This window comes from Nansenia antarctica (assembly GCF_963989245.1).
Source record: "Nansenia antarctica genome assembly, chromosome: 6".
Taxonomy (NCBI): domain Eukaryota; kingdom Metazoa; phylum Chordata; class Actinopteri; order Argentiniformes; family Microstomatidae; genus Nansenia; species Nansenia antarctica.
In genome coordinates this window covers 2581082-2591081 of record NC_137676.1, presented here as the reverse complement: position 1 = coordinate 2591081, position 10000 = coordinate 2581082, and the positions used below count along the sequence as shown (strand labels likewise).

The following is a 10000-nucleotide window of genomic DNA, read 5'->3' as shown; positions in this document are numbered from 1 at the left end:
GCTTTAAAAACAATCAAAAGTAATTTAAAATCGATTCGGAAGCGGACGGGGAGCCAGTGGAGTGAAGACAGGTTACTACGGTTACAAGGTCTCTCAGACAAAGACAACAAACCCTTCAGGACAGACCTCTCACTCAACCACCATAAGAGATTTCCATTTCCTGGCTGGCTGGCTGCTCTAGGGCACCACCCTCCGGTCGGTTTTGGAACTGTTTTGTCTTTTTTTTTCCTGAGGGAGAATCTTAGGATCTTAAATTACTTTTTTTCACTTGTGTTTCGTTTCTGAGATGTGATCTTTCATCTTTCAGATGGGCAGGTTGTCAAGGTGTTGTCAGTCATGTCAGTTACAAACAGTTACACAGTTCCTGAAACAAAGATACAGTTTTTCTTTTTTTGGTCATCAACCGACTCTGGCAGTGTTGCCAAATTGGGCTACTATTCCAGCCCAATTGGGCTACTTATGATCACACTGGGCGGTTTTTAGACTGTGATTGATTAGGCTGTAAAACAGTCCCATCTGGCAACACTGGACTCTGGTCCAATTTAAAGGCAAAATGTTGAGGGGGTGGTACATTTGGTACTTCTGATGTCTTATGAAACTTGAAAATAAATGGATATCCAGTTGAATTGAGGATAAATGCGGAAGACGTGTCCATCAATCACTGTGAGATAAGGAGAAGGCTAACAGACCGTGTCAAAGTTTAGTTTCTCACAGCTAAACGCTAGTAGTGATGTCACATCCTGTACTTTTTATCAAGCTTCATCAGCCCCTCCCAAGAGTTGACCCGCAGCCATGGAAACGCACCTGGCAAAGCAGCTCAGCCTGTGAAACAAATCGAGCAGATCGAGATGTTTGCAGGAAAAGTGATATAGCCTACAAATAAAAAGTTGTTATTATTATTATTATTATTGAGATGCATAGAAGCACATTTGATTAGACTTAGATTTGATTCGATTAAACTTTATTGTCATTGCAGAGTACGAAGTTATCAGACAATGAAATGCAGTTTAGCATCTAACCAGAAGTGCAAATAGTGATATAAAACATGATAGTGATAAGTGATATGTACAGTATGGCCAGTACGGTAGCTAATGGTATATACAGGAGCATAGCAGTAAGCCATGTACACTTAAGGTAGCTGTACAGTGTGGTGTATACATTTATATTTATATATATAAATAGAGGCTATGTCAACAAGAGGTATGTACAATATGCAGAAATGTACAATATGCAGAAATGTGGTATGTGCAAAGGGTTTATGTAAACAGCCGACACTGCAAACACTTAACATTGAGAGGAAACTGGTGTAGGCAGCTTGGATTCCTGTACTGACGACCACACACTCCCTGATGACGCTTCTGTGTGTGTTTGTCTTGTTGTGTGTGTGGTGTGGTGTGTGTGTGTGTGTGTGTGTGCGTGCGTGCCTGTGTGCCTGTGTGTGTGTGTGTGTGTGTGTGTGCGTGAGTCTGTCTGTGTGTGTGTGTGTGTGTCTTGGCTTGTGTGTGTGTGTGTGTGTCTTGGCTTGTGTGTGTGTGTGTGTGTGTGTGTCTGTGTCTTGTTGTGTGTGTCTGTCTGTGTGTGCGTGCGTGTCTGCTGTGTCTGCTGTGTCTGTGTGTCTGTCTGTCTGTCTGTCTGTCTGTCTCTCTGTCTCTGCCTCTATCTGTCTGTCTGTGTGTGTGTGCCTGTCTGTGTGCGTGCGTGTCTGCTGTGTCTGTCTGTCTGTGTCTGTGTCTGTGTGTGTGTGTCTGTGTGTGCCTGTGTATATCTGTCTGTGTGTGTGCGTGCGTGCGCGTGTATGCCTGTGTGTGTGTGTGTGTGTGTGTGGGTGTGTGTGTGTGTGTGTGTGTGCAGTCGGGCATGGTGCACTGTGACACGGCGGTGGGCACCCCAGACTACATCTCCCCCGAGGTGCTGAAGTCCCAGGGGGGCGACGGGTACTACGGCCGCGAGTGTGACTGGTGGTCCGTGGGGGTCTTCATCTTCGAGATGCTGGTTGGTGAGTAAGGTTCCCCCACCCCCCAGACACACACACACACACACACAGACACACACACACACACAGACGCATACAGACACAGACAGACAGACAGAGACGCAGACAGACAGAGACGCAGACAGACAGAGACGCAGACAGACAGACAGACAGACAGACAGACAGACACACACAGACACTCACTACAGACACACACAGACACACACACACAAGACAGAAACACACACACACACACACACACACACACACACACAGACAGACACTCACTACAGACACATACATACATACACACACACACACACACACACACAGACACTCACTACAGACACACACACACACACACACACACACACACACACGTACACACACACATTCACCTATTTACCCACACACACCTCGCACTTACTCCCTCCCTCCCACATGGTCCCTGTTGTTGACTGACTCACCCTTCCTCTACTCCCCCCTACTACAACTCTTGTTTTCCTCCCCCCCCCTTGCTGTTGCTGTTGTTTTCAATATACTGCCACGCTACTATCGAGGGTCTCCTGAAAGCTTCTGCTCTCAATCTGTTAACCCCTCGCTGTCCACTGTTAACCCCTCACTGTCCACTGTTAACCCCTCGCTGTCGATCCTGACCCCCCACCTGACAGGTGAGACGCCGTTCTACGCCGAGTCCCTGGTGGGAACCTACGGCAAGATCATGGACCACAAGAACGCCCTGAAGTTTCCCGACGACGTGCTGATGTCCCAGGGCGCCAAAGACCTCATCTGTGCCTTCCTGTCTGACAGGTATGTGACTTCCTGTGACTGACTTTCTGTCTGACAGGTATGTGACATCCTCTCTGACAGGTATGTGACTTCCTGTCTGATGACAGGGTATGTGACTTCCTGTCTGATGACAGGGTATGTGACTTCCTGTCTGATGACAGGGTATGTGACTGACTTCCTGTCTGACAGGTATAATAATAATAATTATTAAAATAATAATAATTGAAAATTTCATACACACTCAAAGACAGGCAGGAAAGATTCCAAAGTATTTGGGGCCCATTCATAAAATATCTGGAGGACAAGGACTTATCACACTGGATGGACGAACCTGGGCGTGAACAAATGTAAACTCTGCAATAAACCATTTGAACAGGTGTGTGAATTGACCAGGAGTAGAGTAGGAGTTGGATATAATTAATGTATCTGTTGCAATGTACCCTTTTCTTTATTATATATATAATTATATTTTTATTTTTATTTTTTTACAGTTTCATGTTTTTATTATTACCTTTATTTTATTTTTTCTCTCCCTTTTATTTTGTATGTGTATATATGAGCTCAGTTATATGATTGCCTCTCCATCAATGTACGTACTATATATAGGCCTACATGTGTATGGCAATTCTGGTGAGTTATCTGCTTGTATGTACAGTATATACATATATCATTATTACTAATTATTTATTTTCAAGATTTGTTTTATCTTTTTCAAAAACTCAATAAATATATTGTTGAAAAAAAAAAAAAATAATAATAATTATTATTATTATTGCAGCTCAAAGTGCTCCAATCATTATATAATCATAATTTAATGATTTAGTCATTTAAAGGCAATATTAAAAAGATGGGTTTTTTAGTCTTGACTTGAACATATGTGCTAAGGTTGATTGATTGATTGATTGATTGAAAACTTTATTAGAAGATTTGCAGAAGTAGGTACATGAAAGTACATATTACATACAAGGTCAACTAACAGGATAAAAACCCAAGAAAGCCACTGGCTTATTTCAATTGGGGTCCTTGATACTCAGGGTTAGGGTTAGGGATAGGTTGCATCCCTAATGTCAACTGGCAGTGAAGACACAATCTGGGTGCATAAAATGAGAATGCAGCCTCACCAAATCTCTTCTTTTGTACATGTGGTACACAGAGAAAACCAGCGTCAGAAGACCTGAGAGCTCTATTGGGCTGATATGCTAGCAGAAGACCTGAGAGTTCTATTGGGCTGATATGCTAGCAAAAGACCTGAGAGCTCTATTGGGCTGATATGCTAGCAAAAGACCTGAGAGCTCTATTGGGCTGATATGCTAGCAAAAGACCTGAGAGCTCTATTGGGCTGATATGCTAGCAAAAGACCTGAGAGCTCTATTGGGCTGATATGCTAGAAAAAGACCTGAGAGCTCTATTGGGCTGATATGCTAGCAGAAGACCTGAGAGCTCTATTGGGCTGATATGCTAGCACAAGACCTGAGAGCTCTACTGGGCTGATATGCTAGCAGAAGACCTGAGAGCTCTACTGGGCTGATATGCTAGCAGAAGACCTGAGAGCTCTACTGGGCTGATATGCTAGCACAAGACCTGAGAGCTCTACTGGGCTGATATGCTAGCAGAAGACCTGAGAGCTCTATTTGGCTGATATGCTAGCAGAAGACCTGAGAGCTCTACTGGGCTGATATGCTAGCAGAAGACCTGAGAGCTCTACTGGGCTGATATGCTAGCACAAGGTCTTTCAGATATGTGACTTCCTGTCTGACAGGTATGTGACTAAAGGAACCCCCCCCCCGCCCCCCCTGTGACCTCTGACCTCTCCACTCTCTCAAGGGTTGACCTCTCTATTCACACCTCCCTGTTGAGGCCACTTTAAAAGAGGTGGGGGGGTGGGGGGTGTGTGTGTGTGTCGGGGGGGGGGGGGCGCTACAGTGCGAGGTATGTGGGGAAAGAGAGGTTGAGGAGAAGTCAGTCAGCCAAAGCTGAATGAGAGGGACAGCAGGTTGAATGAATGGAATGAATGAATGAATGAAATGAATGGTCTTTATTGTCATTGATATAGTACAGGTACCAAACAACGACATTTGGGAGGGGGGGCTCCCCTGGTGCTAGGAAAAAAAAAACTAAAAACAAGAAGGGAAAAGAGCTGGTTTACATAAATAAAGGCTATGTACACTATCCACTATACTATACTATACAAATAAAACACTGTGCTGTACTCTATGCTATGCTATACCTATTCTAACATTTCCTATTCTCTGAACCTTATGTACCCTAGGGTTGTCATATTGCACATATTGTTATTGCACATTCATTTAAAGTGTCACAGTTTGCAGGTTTGAAATGTACACAGTTGTGTTTCAGTATTACACTTGATTTCAATCTAGTAGCTGCCATCAATTTGTCTAGATTGTCCAGGGCCTAGAACCTAGGTCTTTGCTGTGTTCAGGGCCTGGATGGCCCTGGGGTAGAAGCTGAGCTTCAGTCTGTTTGTCCTTGCGAACATGGTCCTGAACCGCCTGTTCGAGGGCAGCCGAGCAAAGTGTTCGTACCCAGGGTGGGATGGGTCTCTGGAGATCTTGGAGGCCTTCCTGAGGCAGCGTGTGTTGTACAGCTCTTCCAGAGAGGGGAGGGGGGCGCCGGTAGGTTCTTGTCCTTGTTGTTTTCGATAGAAGTAGCTTGTTGCAGGAGGGAATTTTTTGTAGTTTCGGTTATACTAGTAGTAGTAGTTGTTCTGGTATTTGTAGTTTTTGTGATGAAGAGGTTAATAATAATAATAATACATTAGACTTATATAGTGCTTTTCTAGAGACTCAAAGACGCTTTACAAAGTGAAAAGACCTAGGGTAGAATCACTGTAGTAGGAACTAATATAAATGAATAAAGATAAAAAGAAGAAAATGTAAAAAAGAAAGTATAATTAAGGTAGTTCTGGCGGGACACATGGAACGGGGAGGGGGGGGGGGAGAAGGTTAGGTTAACTAGTGAAGGCAAGCTTGAAGAGGTGAGTTTTTGAGGGCCTGTTTGATTTAGGTTAATTAGGTTTCATTAGGTTAATGAAAGGTAGAGAGGGCCCTAGTAGCGCTGGTGTTGGTGGGGTTTGGGAGCCCCCGAGCCCCCTCCCAGATGGAGATCACTTCCTGTTTACATTACTAGCCCTGCCCTGGGGGGGAGGGGGGGTTAGTCAAACACTGGCCCTTTCTGCTGCTGTACAAACCTGCCTTTCACTCACCTTCCCTCCGTTTATGTACTGTCTCCCTCACTGCCCTTGTCACTCACCACACACACACACACACACACACACACACACACACACACACACACACACACACACACACACTACAGACACACACACACAGACACTCACTCACCACGGACACACACACACACACAGACACTCACTACAGACACATACACACACACACACACATACACACACAGACACACACACACTCATTCACCTATTTACCCACAAACACACTCGCACTTCCTCCCTCCCTCCCTCCCACACGGTCCCTGTTGTTGACTGACTCACCCTTCCTCTACTCCCTACTACAACTCTTGTTTTCCTCCCTCCCTCCCCCTCTCTGTCACTGAGGCCTCCATCCACCCACTGATTTGTCGTCTATTTTCCATTCTTTCATTCTCATCCAGGACGCCTTCCCCCATTTTCTCTTCATCTCTCTCTCTCTCTCTCTCTCTCCCTCCTTCCCTCCCTCCCCTCCCCTCCCCTCCCATTTCTCTCTCTCCCCCTTCCTACCACAGTATTCCGGGCTTTGGGACAGGCTCTGTGTGTCTGGCACAGTCTCTCAAATGTTTTCTAGTTGGGCTGAATAACACGCCCCTCCCCTCCCCGCCCGTCCCCTCCCCTCCACTTCCCCTCCCCTCCCCTCCCCTCCCCTCCCCTCCCCTCCCTTCCTCTTGGCTGGGGCTGGAATGTCCCACACGTGGCAAACGCCAACTGCCGCACCCCTTCAACCCTCGTACCCACTGAGAGAGAGAGAGAGAGAGAGAGAGAGAGAGAGATGTAGGAGGAGGAGGAGGAGGAGGATAGAGGAGGGAGGGAGGAACTAACAGCAGTGCCTCGCAGAAGTGTGTCAGTGTTGTTAATGTTGTCCAGTCTGGCCTCTCTGCCTTGACTGACTCACCCTAGTGCTCCTCTCTCTCTCCCTCTCTCTCTCTCTCTGTGTGACTATACTCCTCCTCTCTCCATATCACCTATCGTCCGGATCTATATTCTCTCCGTAACCCTACGCCCCTACCTTACCTCTTTGACTGTCTGTCTCCACCTGACCACCTCCAACCACATCGGCGGTCCTGTTCTGTCTGTGGCTCTCTCCAGCCCCGGGTCAGTGAGGGGAGGAGGGGAGGAGGAGGAGGGGAGGACTGCTGTGTCTGTCAATGGTCAATGTGTAGCGGGTAGCGGTCTGTCTGTCAGTCCACTGCAGCAGCTGTTGCGGAGGAACGGTTGGACAGGGGGGGGGGGGGGGGGGGTTGGGGTGTCGTCAGGGCTGCGGTGACGGCCTGAGGTGGCGTCGGCGGCGCCTGGGCTCACGGCCCGCTCTTTCTGACGGCCGCGTTGCCCCTCTGCTATGTACAGGGACGTGCGGCTGGGACGCAACGGCGTGGAGGAGATCAAGCGGCATCCCTTCTTCAAGAACGACCAGTGGACCTTCGACACCATCCGAGAGAGTAAGTACTGTGTGTGTGTGTGTGTGTGTCGTGTGTGTGTCTCGTGTGTGTGTCGTGTGCAAGAGAGAGAGTGTCGTGCGAGAGAGAGAGTGTTGTGTGTGTGTGTGTGTGTGTCATGTGTGTTGTGTGGCGAGAGAGAGAGTGTGTGTGGCGAGAGAGAGTGCGTGTGTCGTGTGAGTGTCGTGTGTGTGTCGTGTGTGTGTACGAGTCGTGTGACCGTCCTGTGTGTCGTGTGTGTGAGAGAGAGTGTGTGTCTGTGTGTTTTTTTCGGAGTGTGCGTGCGTTGCGTGCGCCTTTAATCCGTGTCCACTTCTCTTCTAAACTCTCCGACCGACGATCTGCGTCTGAGAAGCTTCAGTCGATCGTCCTCTTACTCTTTTTATGAGCCGATAATATCGTATTATATATATATATATATATATATATATATATATATATATATATCCTGTGGTTCTGATGCGTCCCATATGTGCTGCTCCATGGAACAGACTTTCTACCATCTTCTCAGCGGGAGTTATTCACTGACAAGCGGGGTGCCCGGGGGTCTCTCTTTGCGGCTGAATAACGTTGCTTTCCCGGTGTTTACAGTCCAAACTCAAACGTGTCCGTTAGCAGAAGAGGAAGGGGAATCTAAAACACTTCGCTAGAAGCGAATTCCGGGTTATTAGGAACCTGTAGGAGCCGAGCGGCAGCACGGAGCACATAAGGGCTTAGCATGGTAGCACCCTAGCAACAGGGCTTAGCATGCTAGCACCATAGCAACAGGGCTTAGCATGATAGCATCATAACAACAGGCAGTACTTAGAAAGTACTAAGTAGAAAATCAGGGGGGGATGGTGCATTTGATCATATGGGGACAATTTTAGCATCCCCACAGCGTCAGTGACTTCAGTGTCAGTGACTTGGTGGTAAAAATGTCATTGCATGTGTGCGTGCCCCCCCCTCGCCCACAGTATTTTACTCAATATGCGCAAAAGTAAATGTTGAAATAGCAGTAATACCACATTCATTGATAAAATGACAGAAGGGATGGAAAGGGGGGGTGGCAGTTTTAGAAGGGGGATGATTTTTACCGTTTTTATTTCAGGGGGGATGCCATCCCCCCTCAACTCGAGTGCTGACAACAGGGCTTAGCATGCTAGCACCACAACAACAACCATAGCGGCCCAGATGGAACTGTCCACCAGTCTGCAGAGGGCCTGGGGACCCGTATGTGCTGTGGACTGTTGGTTCAGAACTGTTACGACACCGCCGCCACTGCACAACTGCGTAGGCAGGCAGGGGTTGTTTTTTTGGTCTTGTTTTTTTGGCTGCTACTCTCTTTTAAGGATCTTTAAAGATATTCCTCTGTCTCTCTGTCTGTCTCTCTCTCTCTCTCTCACTCTCTCTCTGTCTCTCTCTCTCTCTCTCCTGTCTCTCTCTCCCTCTCACTCTCTCTCTCTCTCCTTCTCTCTCTCCCTCACTCTCTTTCTCTCTCTCTCTCACTCTCTCTCTGTCCCTCTCTCTCACTCTCTCTCTCTCTCTCTCCCCCTCCCTCTCCCTCTCTGTCTCTCCTCTCCCTCTCTCTCTCTCTCTCTCTGTCTCTCACTCTCTCTCTCTCACTCTCTCTCCCTCTCTCTCACTCTCACACCTCTCTCTCTCCCTCTCCCTCTCTCTCTCTTTCCCCCTCTCTCTCACCTGGGTTTGATTAAGACCTGAGGGCCCATAACTCCTCTCCTGATCAAAGGCCAGGGCTTCCAGTCCGGTCTGGAACACTAAACCAAAGAGCTACTGCCCCCCGCTCCCCCCCCCCTCGCTCCCCGTGCGTGTGTGTGTGTGTGACACACTTAACCCACCTCATCCCTAGAGACTACTAAAAGCCCTAAACCCCTAACTCAGTGCACGTGCCGTCGACATCCCCCCCGGGGAGATAGAGAGAGACAGACAGACAGAGAGAGAGAGAGAGAGAGAGAGAGAGAGACACTAAAGTACTAAAAAAACTCTCTCCAGTCACTCTTCGAGAATGTGAGGCTCTTCCTCCTCGACATCCATCCATCCATCCATCCATCCATCCATCCCGCCCGCTCACCAATGTCACGTTCCACCACCAGTACCGCCACCGCCATCCAACCAGGGGCCTCCCCCCCCATTCTTGGGGTTTGTTTTCCTGAAATAAAAGCTCCCTCGGATGTGGGGAAGAGAGAGAGAGAGAGAGACAGAGGGGGGGGGGGGGGGGGGGGAGACAGGGAGGGGAGGAGGAGAGAGCCCAGCAAAGCAGCACCCTGCCCCTAGGGGCCCCGCGATGGCAGGGAGGAGGCAGGGAGGGAGGGAGGGGAGGGTTAGCCACCCCCTCAGGGGCGGGCGGGCGGGGTTGATTGTGCGGCCTGTGCGGGTCGGGCCTAATGAGAGGGGGGCGCCTCGTCTCTCGAACCCGCCCGGGGCCTCAGATTGAGGGCTTGCGCTCCGCTCGCTCTCTCGCTGCGCTCTCTCTCTGCGGCCAGCAGCTGTCTGTCATTAAAGCCTAAACCATATCAGAGAGCATGCTGGGGGAAAAGCAGGGAACCCGCAAAAGAAGGG

General features: G+C 48.5%; 1 pseudogene across 1 annotated transcript in view; it reads left to right on the top strand.

Moving 5' to 3' along the window:
- The window catches only part of LOC308159676 (rho-associated protein kinase 2-like), a 43101-nt pseudogene that overhangs the window by 12833 nt on the left and 20268 nt on the right, over positions 1-10000 (top strand). Inside the window, exons 6-8 of the transcript XR_013938032.1 lie at positions 1852-1996; positions 2644-2782; positions 7353-7444. The product of XR_013938032.1 is annotated as a rho-associated protein kinase 2-like (transcript). The remainder of the gene's footprint in view (positions 1-1851; positions 1997-2643; positions 2783-7352; positions 7445-10000) is intronic.